Source organism: Oncorhynchus gorbuscha, linkage group LG11, assembly GCF_021184085.1.
Source record: "Oncorhynchus gorbuscha isolate QuinsamMale2020 ecotype Even-year linkage group LG11, OgorEven_v1.0, whole genome shotgun sequence".
Lineage (NCBI taxonomy): Eukaryota > Metazoa > Chordata > Actinopteri > Salmoniformes > Salmonidae > Oncorhynchus > Oncorhynchus gorbuscha.
The window spans coordinates 30,064,413-30,077,374 of NC_060183.1; positions in this window are offsets into that span (position 1 = coordinate 30,064,413).

Consider the following 12,962-nt stretch of genomic DNA (forward strand, 5'->3'; position numbering starts at 1 on the left):
CGCGTCTACGGTTGTTGCAAAAGGCTTGTGTGTCGCCTACTGGTTAAATTCGTGTATTATCGCACCAATTAAGTTGCACACAAATTCGTATATTTTCGAACGAATTGAACCACACAAAAATGCACAAAAGCGCACGAAATCTACTGAAATACATTTTGTACATATATGCGCGAATTGAATGTGAGGTTGGGCTGAAAACACAGGCAAATAGCCAAAAACACAGGAATAGACAACAAAACAATAATGTTTACAACACTTCCAGCAGTGAGGGAATGCAAAGTAACGAGATGATATGGTGAATGACGAGACTTTCTCTCTATGCTGCACAAACACTTAATGTTAAGTGGGATAAGTGAAAGTGAAGTTGGCAAGCCCCTGCGAGGGGGAAGATACAGACACAGAGACACTAGCTGTGCTCGAATACCCATACTAACATACTGTATACTACATACTTGAGTATATACTACATACTATTTGTTTACAGTATACTGAAATAAACTAACAGTATTCTTCCTGTTGAGCATACTAGCGCTTCGCCTGTTTACCGGAAGTTGATGCTGTTGCTATGCAACTTGCTAGCTTTTTAGCATTATATATTACGACTTCATTAACAATGTCCATTGAGAACGCACAGCGACTATACAACTTAACTAAGCTAAGAATGACATGAATAATCAAGTCAATAGGTTGCGTTTGTATATTCACTCCGGCTATCTACTCCGACGATTTCAGAGCACACTCATCTGTGTGCCGAATTTACAAACGCTCAACACCGTTGAATACAGCTGGTGTCAGTAAACATCAGCAAAAAGCGTAATTATATTATTGCCAGCTGCACTGTTAGTCACCAACGCTCTGGATAACATGAAAACAGCATAAACAGCTCTGCTAGGGAGAGTAAAATGGTCAGAGTGAGGTGTTCTCTAATTTGTATCTGGAAGTAGCGAGCAAGCTAGCCAACGTTAGCTAGTTAGTTTAGGTGCTTGACTGTCATTGTGAGTTCAGAATGCTCGGATCAACTAGAGCGTCCAGTGTGCGCTCTGAGAGTGAAACACACAGAGTTGGGTAGTTAGTTAGATAGCATATAGTTAATATACTGGCACGTTCGATGTATTAGTAGTCAACTAGAACAGGGCTCCGGGCAGCCGAGCGGAAATGGAGGAAAACTCGCCTCCCTGCGGACCTGGCATCCTTTCACTCCCTCCTCTCTACATTTTCCTCCTCTGTCTCTGCTGCTAAAGCCACTTTCTACCACGCTAAATTCCAAGCATCTGCCTCTAACCCTAGGAAGCTCTTTGCCACCTTCTCCTCCCTCCTGAATCCTCCGCCCCCTCCCCCCTCCTCCTCTCTGCAGATGACTTCGTCAACCATTTTGAAAAGAAGGTCGACGACATCCGATCCTCGTTTGCTAAGTCAAACGACACCGCTGGTTCTGCTCACACTGCCCTACCCTGTGCTCTGACCTCTTTCTCCCCTCTCTCTCCAGATGAAATCTCGCGTCTTGTGACGGCCGGCCGCCCAACAACCTGCCCGCTTGACCCTATCCCCTCCTCTCTTCTCCAGACCATTTCCGGAGACCTTCTCCCTTACCTCACCTCGCTCATCAACTCATCCCTGACCGTTGGCTACGTCCCTTCCGTCTTCAAGAGAGCGAGAGTTGCACCCCTTCTGAAAAAACCTACACTCGATCCCTCCGATGTCAACAATTACAGACCAGTATCCCTTCTTTTCTTTTCTCTCCAAAACTCTTGAACGTGCCGTCCTTGGCCAGCTCTCCCGCTATCTCTCTCTGAATGACCTTCTTGATCCAAATCAGTCAGGTTTCAAGACTAGTCATTCAACTGAGACTGCTCTCCTCTGTATCACGGAGGCGCTCCGCACTGCTAAAGCTAACTCTCTCTCCTCTGCTCTCATCCTTCTAGATCTATCGGCTGCCTTCGATACTGTGAACCATCAGATCCTCCTCTCCACCCTCTCCGAGTTGGGCATCTCCGGCGCGGCCCACGCTTGGATTGCGTCCTACCTGACAGGTCGCTCCTACCAGGTGGCGTGGCGAGAATCTGTCTCCTCACCACGCGCTCTCACCACTGGTGTCCCCCAGGGCTCTGTTCTTGGCCCTCTCCTATTCTCGCTATACACCAAGTCACTTGGCTCTGTCATAACCTCACATGGTCTCTCTAATCATTGCTATGCAGACGACACACAATTAATCTTCTCCTTTCCCCCTTCTGATGACCAGGTGGCGAATCGCATCTCTGCATGTCTGGCAGACATATCAGTGTGGATGACGGATCACCACCTCAAGCTGAACCTCGGCAAGACGGAGCTGCTCTTCCTCCCGGGAAGGACTGCCCGTTCCATGATCTCGCCATCACGGTCGACAACTCCATTGTGTCCTCCTCCCAGAGCGCCAAGAACCTTGGCGTGATCCTGGACAACACCCTGTCGTTCTCAACTAACATCAAGGCGGTGGCCCGTTCCTGTAGGTTCATGCTCTACAACATCCGCAGAGTACGACCCTGCCTCACACAGGAAGCGGCGCAGGTCCTAATCCAGGCACTTGTCATCTCCCGTCTGGATTACTGCAACTCGCTGTTGGCTGGGCTCCCTGCCTGTGCCATTAAACCCCTTCAACTCATCCAGAACGCCGCAGCCCGTCTGGTGTTCAACCTTCCCAAGTTCTCTCACGTCACCCCGCTCCTCCGTTTCTCCACTGGCTTCCAGTTGAAGCTCGCATCCGCTACAAGACCATGGTGCTTGCCTACGGAGCTGTGAGGGGAACGGCACCTCAGTACCTCCAGGCTCTGATCAGGCCCTACACCCAAACAAGGGCACTGCGTTCATCCACCTCTGGCCTGCTCGCCTCCCTACCACTGAGGAAGTACAGCTCCCGCTCAGCCCAGTCAAAACTGTTCGCTGCCCTGGCCCCCCAATGGTGGAACAAACTCCCTCACGACGCCAGGACAGCGGAGTCAATCACCACCTTCCGGAGACACCTGAAACCCCACCTCTTTAAGGAATACCTAGGATAGGTTAAGTAATCCCTCTCACCCCACCCCCCCCTAAGTTTTAGATGCACTATTGTTAAGTGACTGTCCCACTGGATGTCATAAGGTGAATGCACCAATTTGTAAGTCGCTCTGGATAAGAGCGTCTGCTAAATGACTTAAATGTAATGTAAATGTAACTAACGTTAGGTAGCTAGCTGACATACTGGTACATGCTGCTGTAATGATACATGTGTGGTTCATAAGGATAGCATAGCTAACAAATTGTCAGCCAACATATTTTAACTTGTTACTTATTTGAAAAGTAATTACTTTATTACATTGCTCAACATTTGTCATAATTAGTTAAAGCAATTAATTTGTATCTGCATATTTTCTGCCATTTTCTTAAAATCTGAAAACGTTGTGATGCCACCCCCATTTTCGGAAGATTTGCCTTATGGGCCTTCAAAGCACGGAAATAGTGTTCCCTGCTTGTATACTTTGTTTCAAATTACTTTCGAATTAACTACAACATCCGGTAACTTCTGGCATACTATATCCATTCTATGACCAATAAGCATACTACATACTCAATTTACGTCACAAATAGTACGCTTAGTGCGGTTAGTATGAGTGTTCGAACATAGCTACTGTTAATAGCTAGCTAAATAGCCAACCTATAATTGCATCAGACAATAGCGGACTCAATTCCTGATGGGCTGGTCAACCTCTGGGCCGGTGGGCTGCCTGCCTTATACATTTTTCACTACTAATAAAAAAGTTGGCAGAAGGTAGAGCGACACGGGCCAAACCCCCTTTTCCCCAGGCCATTTGCTCTATTCCAAACGAACATCTATGCAACCATTAGCCCCGCCCCCTTTGTCTCACTCTCACACACTTTGACACAGCTCGAAAACTGGCTACAATAGAAAATGGAAAAGCAGAGTAAAGAATGTAAGGGTGGGGCTGAAAAGTTAAGAGACAAGAGTCAAAAGTCTTCACTCAAATGCAAGTAAATGTAAAAAACTAACCGACTTATTTGGTAGTAGTAGTACCAGTGCCACAGACACTAACATCAAGTGCTAGACCCGGCAAGAGGAAGATGCCACAACCCGGTTCGCAGATAAAAGAGTAGACGGAAAGGACAGCACAGCCGAAGAGGTAGATATGTGCCTAAATGTGTTACAAATACTACATGTTATATAATAATTTATTTTTATTTGACCTTTTATTTAACAAGGCAAGTCAGTTAAAACTTCTTGCGGATCAGTGGGACGCTAGTGTCCCATTTCGACAACTTCCTGTGAAATTGCAGAGCGCCAAATTTTTTATTAAATTACTATAAATATTAAATTTCATGATTTCACATGTGCAATACATCAAAATAAAACGTAACTTGTTGTTAATCCAGCCGCCGTGTCAGATTTCAAAAAAGCTTTACGGCGAAAGCAAACCATGCGATTATCTGAGGATAGCGCCCAGCACACAAATGCATAACAAATCATTTTCAACCAGGGAGTTGCGACACGAAAGTCATAAATAGCGATATAATATATGCCTTACCTTTGAAGATCTTCTTCTGTTGGCACTCCAAAAGGTCCCAGTTACATCACAAATGGTCCTTTTGTTCGATAATGTCCTTCTTTATATCCATAAAAACTCAGTTTAGCTGGTGCCCTTCCGTCAATAATCCACTCGGTTTCCCCCCTTCAAAATGCATACAAAATTAATCCCAAACGTTACCAATAAACAAATCAAATCAAATCAAATCCAATTTTATTTGTCACATACACATGGTTAGCAGATGTTAATGCGAGTGTAGCGAAATGCTTGTGCTTCTAGTTCCGACAATGCAGTGATAACCAACAAGTAATCTAACTAACAATAAAGGGATAAAGAATATGTACATAAGGATATATGAATGAGTGATGGTACAGGGCAGCATACAGTAGATGGTATCGAGTACAGTATATACATATGAGATGAGTATGTAGACAAAGTAAACAAAGTGGCATAGTTAAAGTGGCTAGTGATACATGTATTACATAAGGACGCAGTCGATGATATAGAGTACAGTATATACGTATGCATATGAGATGAATAATGTAGGGTAAGTAACATTATATAAGGTAGCATTGTTTAAAGTGGCTAGTGATATATTTCCATCATTTCCCATCAATTCCCATTATTAAAGTGGCTGGAGTTGGGTCAGTGTCAATGACAGTGTGTTGGCAGCAGCCACTCAATGTTAGTGGTGGCTGTTTAACAGTCTGATGGCCTTGAGATAGAAGCTGTTTTTCAGTCTCTCGGTCCCAGCTTTGATGCACCTGTACTGACCTCGCCTTCTGGATGATAGCGGGGTGAACAGGCAGTGGCTCAGGTGGTTGATGTCCTTGATGATCTTTATGGCCTTCTTGTAACATCTAACCAATGATTTTTTGATGGTTTATGAATTGACACGCAATTTTACATTCCTCCTGAACAATAGTATAAGAATTGATACTGCTCTTTTCTGCACGCACACCCCCCCCCCAAAAAGACACTTATTTTTTTGTTTCTACTTGATCAGAACAAACTGTAACTGGACTGTAGCATATTACTTACTAAAACTGTTGTTATACTAAGAGATTATTATTATTATTTGATATTCTCACAGCGCACATTTGTAAATCCCAAACTCTAAAAGTATAATGTAAACAAGATACTGTGTTTTTGTTTACAGTAATGATGGACAGCTGGAGGCATTTTGAAAACAGGTTTTCACAAGTGTGCTGTAGTACTGTAGCAGGTGTAGCCTATCATTCAAACAATGTTTCCTATTAGCAGGACAATAGACTCTTCATAGCCCGGCTACTGTAGGTGTGAAAATCCCCCAATTTGCAATGTACTCAATGCTTAAGTACACTAAAGTGTAACATTTATAACTCAAGATCTCATGCAACCACACAATGTCAGAAAGCCATATAAATTGCAAAATAGTTGCGAAAAGATTCCATGGCACATGGTTTATGAATTGACACGCAACTCTTCCATAGCCTAGCTGCTGTAGGTGTGAAAATCCCTCCATTTGGCCCTAACAGTTCTTCCTCAACATCTTTATGCCTAAAATAATGAGAAAAAAGACAGTAAAATGCAGATGTTTATTTAAACTACATTTTAGTTGCACTTTCTCCCAGCTCCACGACCATGGGTAAAACCTTGCTGAGATGATCAATGTATTTTTGCATTGTTGTATCGTCAATTTCTCAAGCCAAAACGTCTTGATGGCCTTCACCAGTTCATTTTTGCTTGTAGGCTTGGCAGAGTTACGGATTAATGTTTTCAGTTGATGCCAAACAAGTTAGATCGGGTTTTAAAGCATGAGACCAATACATATAGAGATGTAAAAATATATTTTTAGATATACTGTAGGCATACCGTAGGTGTTGTAGGTATTTTATTTATATTTATTTTACTACATATAGGTCTACTTACTCTGCTGGCGTCTTGACCCAGTTTATGCCCTCAATTGCGATGCAAACCCGGGCGGCAGTGTGTTTTGGGCCATTGTCTGCATTTGGAGAAGAATAAAATACATTTAGCGTAACAGCCAACATAAGGAACAATACTAGAAATATACATGTAAATAGGCCTATACATAAAATATTGCTATAATCCTACCTTGAAAGAAATTATGTGGTCCCAGAAACACCTTTCTGACATAGGGTCCAGCATATCTCTTGATGATTTCTTCCTCAAAGAAATCTCGAGCCATGATTCCTGAAAAAGGAGGCAACAGTGAATTATTGTGGAATACATTGCAGTCCGTGAGGTGAAGGCAACAATATTGTATGTATCTTTTGCTTTGCAAATAGCTCAACTTTACCATCAAAAATAAAATATGGGCCTGGTCCCTGGCGAGAAATTGCCTCCAACACATGGAGTTTGAACGGATGCTTGGGACTCGGCTTGCTTGATCTTCTTCCTTTTATTCCGTAGCAATTCTGAGCAAATTGCTCAAGGGCCACGGTTGATTCGTCTGTGAAATGATTCGCCAGCTTTGATCCATGCCTGGGCCTGCAGGATGCAAAGTAATTTTGTTGTCAGACGAATCATTGGGTCGAAACTACAGAACAGTACAAAACAAGAGAACACACATTGTTAATGTTCTCAAAAAACAACAAATTACATATATATACACAGTGGGGCAAAAAAGTATTTAGTCAGCCACCAATTGCGCAAGTTCTCCCACTTAAAAAGATGAGAGAGGCCTGTAATTTTCATCATAGGTACACTTCAACTATGACAGACAAAATGAGAAGAAAACAATCCAGAAAATAACATTGTAGGATTGTTAATGAATTTATTTGCAAATTATGGTGGAAAATATGTATTTGGTCAATAACAAAAGTTTATCTCAATACTTTGTTATATACCCTTTGTTGGCAATGACAGAGGTCAAACGTTTTCTGTAAGTCTTCACAAGGTTTTCACACACTGTTGCTGGTATTTTGGCCCATTCCTCCATGCAGATCTCCTCTAGAGCAGTGATGTTTTGGGGCTGTTGCTGGGCAACATGGACTTTCAACTCCCTCCAAAGATTGTTTCTTTCCTTGGCTCAGCCCCTTTTCCTGCTCCCCCCATTACCGTGTGTTTATTAATAAACCCTGAGTTTGACGGTAGATTTCAGTAGTCGTGGTTATTTCGTTCTCACTTTTACTTTGTCACAATTATAATTTGCATGAGTTATGTTACGGGTCTCGTTACCATCCCCCCTAGACTGTCGGGCCAAAAGGGATTTGTAACAGCAACTCAGCATTCTTTGTCCTCCAAACACGACGAGTTGAGTTTTTACCAAAAAGTTCTATTTTGGTTTCATCTGACCATATGACATTCTCCCAATCTTCTTCTGGATCATCCAAATGCTCTCTAGCAAACTTCAGACGGGCCTGGACATGTACTGGCTGAAGCAGGGCGACACGTCTGGCACTGCAGGACTTGAGTCCCTGGCGGCGTAGTGTGTTACTGATGGTAGGCTTTGTTACTTTGGTCCCAGCTCTCTGCAGGTCATTCACTAGGTCCCCCCGTGTGCTTCTGGGATTTTTGCTCACGGTTCTTGTGATCACTTTGACCCCAAGGGGTGAGATCTTGCGTGGATCCCCAGATCGAGGGAGATAATCAGTGGTCTTGTATGTCTTCCATTTCCTAATAATTGTTCCCACTGTTGATTTCTTCAAACCAAGCTGCTTACCTATTGCAGATTCAGTTTTCCCAGCCTGGTGCAGGTCTACAATTTTGTTTCTGGTGTCCTTTGATAGCTCTTTGGTCTTGGCCATAGTGGAGTTTGGAATGTGACTGTTTGAGGTTGTGGACAGGTGTCTTTTATACTGATAACAAGTTCAAACAGGTGCCATTAATACAGGTAACGATATATATATACACACATACACACTTCCGTGTGTGTCAAAAGTTTGGGGTCACTTAGAAATGTCCTTGTTTTTGAAAGAAAATCAATTTTTTTTGTCCTTTAAAATAACACCAAATTGATCAGAAATAGACATTGTTAATGTTTTAAATGGTTATTGTAACTGGAAACAGCTGTTTTTTAATGGAATATCTACATAGGCATACAGAAGTCCATTATCAGCAACTATCACTCCTGTGTTTCAATGGCACGTTGTGTTAGCTATTCCAAGTTTATAATTTTAAAAGGCTAATTGATCATTAGAAAACCCTTTTGCAATTATGTTAGCACAGCTGAAAACTGTTGTTCTGATTAAAGAAGCAATAAAACTGGCCTTCTTTAGACTAGTTGCGTATCTGGAGCATCAGCATTTGTGGGTTCCATTACAGGCTCAAAATGGCCAGAAACAAAGCACTTTCTTCCAAAACTTGTCAGTCTATTCTTGTTCTGAGAAATTAAGGTTATTCCATGAGATAAAATGCCAAGAAACTGAAGATCTCGTACAACGCTGTGTACTACTCCCTTTACAGAACAGCGCAAACTGGCTCTAATCAGAATAGAAACAGAAGTGGAAGGCCCCGGTGCACAACTGAGCAAGAGGACAAATACATTAGAGTATCTAGTTTGCGAATCAGACACCTCACAATTCCTCAACTGGCAGCTTCATTAAATAGTACCCGCAAAACACCAGTCTCAACGTCAACAGTGAAGAGGTGACTCCAGGATGGTGCAAAGACAAATCCACATCTCAGACTGGCCAATAAAAATGTAAGATTAAGATGGCCAAAAGAACACAGACACTGGACAGAGGAAAATTGGGAGGGAAAAAAAAGTGTTATGGATAGACAAATCTAAGTTTGAGGTGTTCGGATCACAAAGAAGAACATTTGTGAGTTGCAGAAAAAAAGGAAAAGATGCTGGAGGAGTGCTTGACGCCATCTGTTAAGCATGGTGGAGGCAATCTGATGGTCTGGGGGTGCTTTGGTGGTGGTAAAGTTGGAGATTTGTACAGGGTAAAAGGGATCTTGAAGAAGGAAGGCTTTCACTCCATTTTGCAACGCCATGCCATACCCTGTGGACGGCGATTAATTGGAGCCAATTTCATCCTACAACAAGACAATGACCCAAAGCACAGTTCCAAACTATGCAATAACTATTTAGGGAAGAAGCAGTCAGCTGGTATTCTGTCTAATAGAGTGGCCAGCACAGTCACCGGATCTCAACTCTATTGAGCTGTTGTGGGAGCAGCTTGACCGTATGGTACGTAAGAAGTGCCCATCAAGTCCATACAACTCAGGAAGCATGGGGTGAAATCTCTTCAGATTACCTCAGCAATTTGAGAACTAGAATGCCAAAGGTCTGCAAAACTGTAATTGCTGCAAATTGAGGATTATTTGACAAAAGCAAAGTTTGAAGGACACAATTATTATTTCAATTAAAAATCATTATTTATAACCTTGTCAACGTCTTGACTATATTTCCTATTAATTTTGCAACTAATTTCTTGTATGTTTCATGGAAAACAAGGACATTTCTAAGTGACCCCAAACTTTTGAATGGTAGTGTATATATTTTTTTATCAAGCTAGCATCACAACTATGTCTAACATGCCAAAAATGCATCCTTGTTGATTAAATTTGACACTTCGTGGCTACCGGAGTATGACACGTGACTACAGATTGCATTGAATTGTGGGTCATGTCAACCCCACAAATTATCAAAGTTCTTCACCTTCTCCCTCAAGCTAAATCGGGGGCCGAGGAGGCAACGTCAGTGAATTTTCTCTCCACTAAAGATGGAAATTTTACTGCATCTGGTTTCATGGGGGATTCCCCCAAGGGAAAGTGACTCAGAGGAGGACTTTACAGAAAATTCTGTGTGTTTACATTTCGCTCCTCTTTTAGCCGACATTTAATTCCTTTTAGCAAGCTATTCATACTAAATCAGTTGTCCCTGCCCCTGCCTGGGGCCAGGCCCAACAGATGCAGCTTCAGGCTCAGCAGCCCTGTCTCCCCATCCCCATACCCCTGAAACAGCCCTACTCCCAACTGAAGAAGGAGGTGAGCAGCATTGTGTTGAATGACATGTCAGTTGGCATAATTGCAGGTACTGCAATGCATTGAGGACAGGAATAGGATTCTCCAGTCAGGAAAAATCTCCCTTGACACAGAGCCAGCCAATATCAGAGCCTTAAAGGAAGAAATTCAGGCTCTTAGTAATGGATGGGAGTCTCTCCTGTCTGAGGCAACGCTGATTGCTACGCAAATTATGTTGCACCTCGGTTTAGCAAGGAACACAGCCGCCAGAGGAAAAGGAAGAGATTCCATGATGAGACCTCTCAAGAGGAGACAGCTCAGGACAGTGCAGCAACGGTGTTTCAGAACACAGTGTTTTTTTTACTGCTATGGACAACATAAGTGACTTGAACACTACGTTCCACACCACTGCAAAAATTGTAGAATAATTTTCTGCTGTTCTGAAAGTTGGGCATATTAGTGAGGATAAAGTCCCTTCTGTGTGCCAACCACTGGTCATGAAGTATTCCAGAAATCTTATACCTGAGTTTCATCATGAAGTAGGACACCTGAACACTGTATATGCTGCCACTTTCCCCCCTAAACTGTCCCCTCTTGGTCTCCTGAATGCAATATGTAAGATGCAGCTGCAAAGCATTTTTGGAGAAGTATGCATTGCTTTATGTATATTTTGCACTGTTGCTGGTGGCGAGAGAGCTTTCAGTAAGCTAAAACTGCTAAAAAAACTATTTGAGGTCCACCATGTCCCAGAATAGGCTTTGTAGTCTTGCCACACTGTCCATTGAAAGTCAGTTAGCTAGAAAGCTGGACTTAAAAGTTTTGATCAGTGACTTTGCTAGCGAGAAGGCTCGGCGAGTAAGGTGAGTGAGTACGGCTGAGCAAGAGCCATTGACAACTGTTAAATGGCATGGCTATGGATATTGGATCACTACACACATGACGCCCACAGACTGAGAACAAGATACAGTTGAAGTCAGAAGTTCACATACACCTTAGCCAAATACATTTAAACTCAATTTTCACAATTCCTAACATTTAATCCATGTAAAAATCCCCTGTTTTAGGTCAGTTATTTAAGAATGTGAAATGTCAGAATAATAGTCGAGAGAATTAATTATTTCAGCTTGTATTTCTTTCATCACATTCCCAGTGGGTGAGAAGTTTACATACACTCAATTAGTATTTGGTAGCAGTGCCTTTAAATGGTTTAACTTTGGTCAAATGTTTTGGGTAGCCGTCCACAAGCTTCCCATAATAAGTTGGGTGAATTTTGGCCCATTCCTCCTGACAGAGCTGGTGTAACTGAGTCAGGTTTGTAGGTCTCCTTGCTTGCACACGCTTTTTCAGTTCTGCCCACAAATTTTCTATGGGATTGGGGTCAGGACTTTGATGGCCACTCGAATACCTTGACTTTGTTCCTTACCACGGCTGCATGGTCCCATAATCTTTATACTTCTGTACTATTGTTTGTACAGATGAATGTGGTACCTTCAGGCATTTGGAAATTGCTCCCAACGATGAACCAGACTTGTGGACGTCTACAATTTTTTCTGAGGTCTTGGCTGATTTCTTTTGATTTTCCTATGTCATGCAAAGGCACTGAGTTTGAAGGTAGGCCTTCAAATTCATCCACAGGTACACCAATTGACTCAAATCGTGGCAATTAGCATATCAGAAGCTTCTAAAGCCATGACATCATTTTCTGGCATTTTCCAAGCTTTTTAAAGGTACAGTCAACTTAGTGTATGTAAACTTCTGACCCACTGGAATTGTGATGCAGTGAATTATAAGTAATTATAAAATTACTTGTGCCATGCACAAAGCAGATGTCCTAACCGACTTGCCAAAACTATAGTTTGTTAACAAGAAATTTGTGGAGGGGTTGAAAAACTAGTTTAAGCGTATGTAAACTTCTGACTTCAACTGTATAAGCCTGGGATATCAATCATTCAAAATTGGCCTTAGTGGAAATGACCATAGAATTCTATAATTGTGACCTTACTGAGTAAAGTATTTGTAATCGTCATAATTTTGGCTAAACCCTGTCAATTTCAACAATTTATCTTATTAAAATGTTATTTTAAACCTAAAAGAAGTTTTAAAAAAGTGGGGGTCCCAGTTTTCCATTGATACCACATTATTTTCTCTACTCCTTCAATTGCTCAAGTGGCATCACGTTTTACAAATGCAGTTATAACCAGTTTCAAGCATGGTTTAGGCACAGCAGCACAACAGAGCTCTTAAAGGGACAATGGTGTCTTAGAAGGGCAATAAACTACTTCGTAATAGAAACCCAAAAAATCTAGACGTGTGTGAGGTAGAATGCCCTGCCCCTTCACAGCCAGGTAGTTTACACTGTTGGCTTAATAAGTTGTATACAAGGAAAAGTCCATCATTCAGATAGTGTATGATACAAAGGCTCATACTGTAGGTCCGTAGTAATCTTGACTATTTAACAGTATTGTGCAGTGTTTACTATTGATGGGTTCTGTC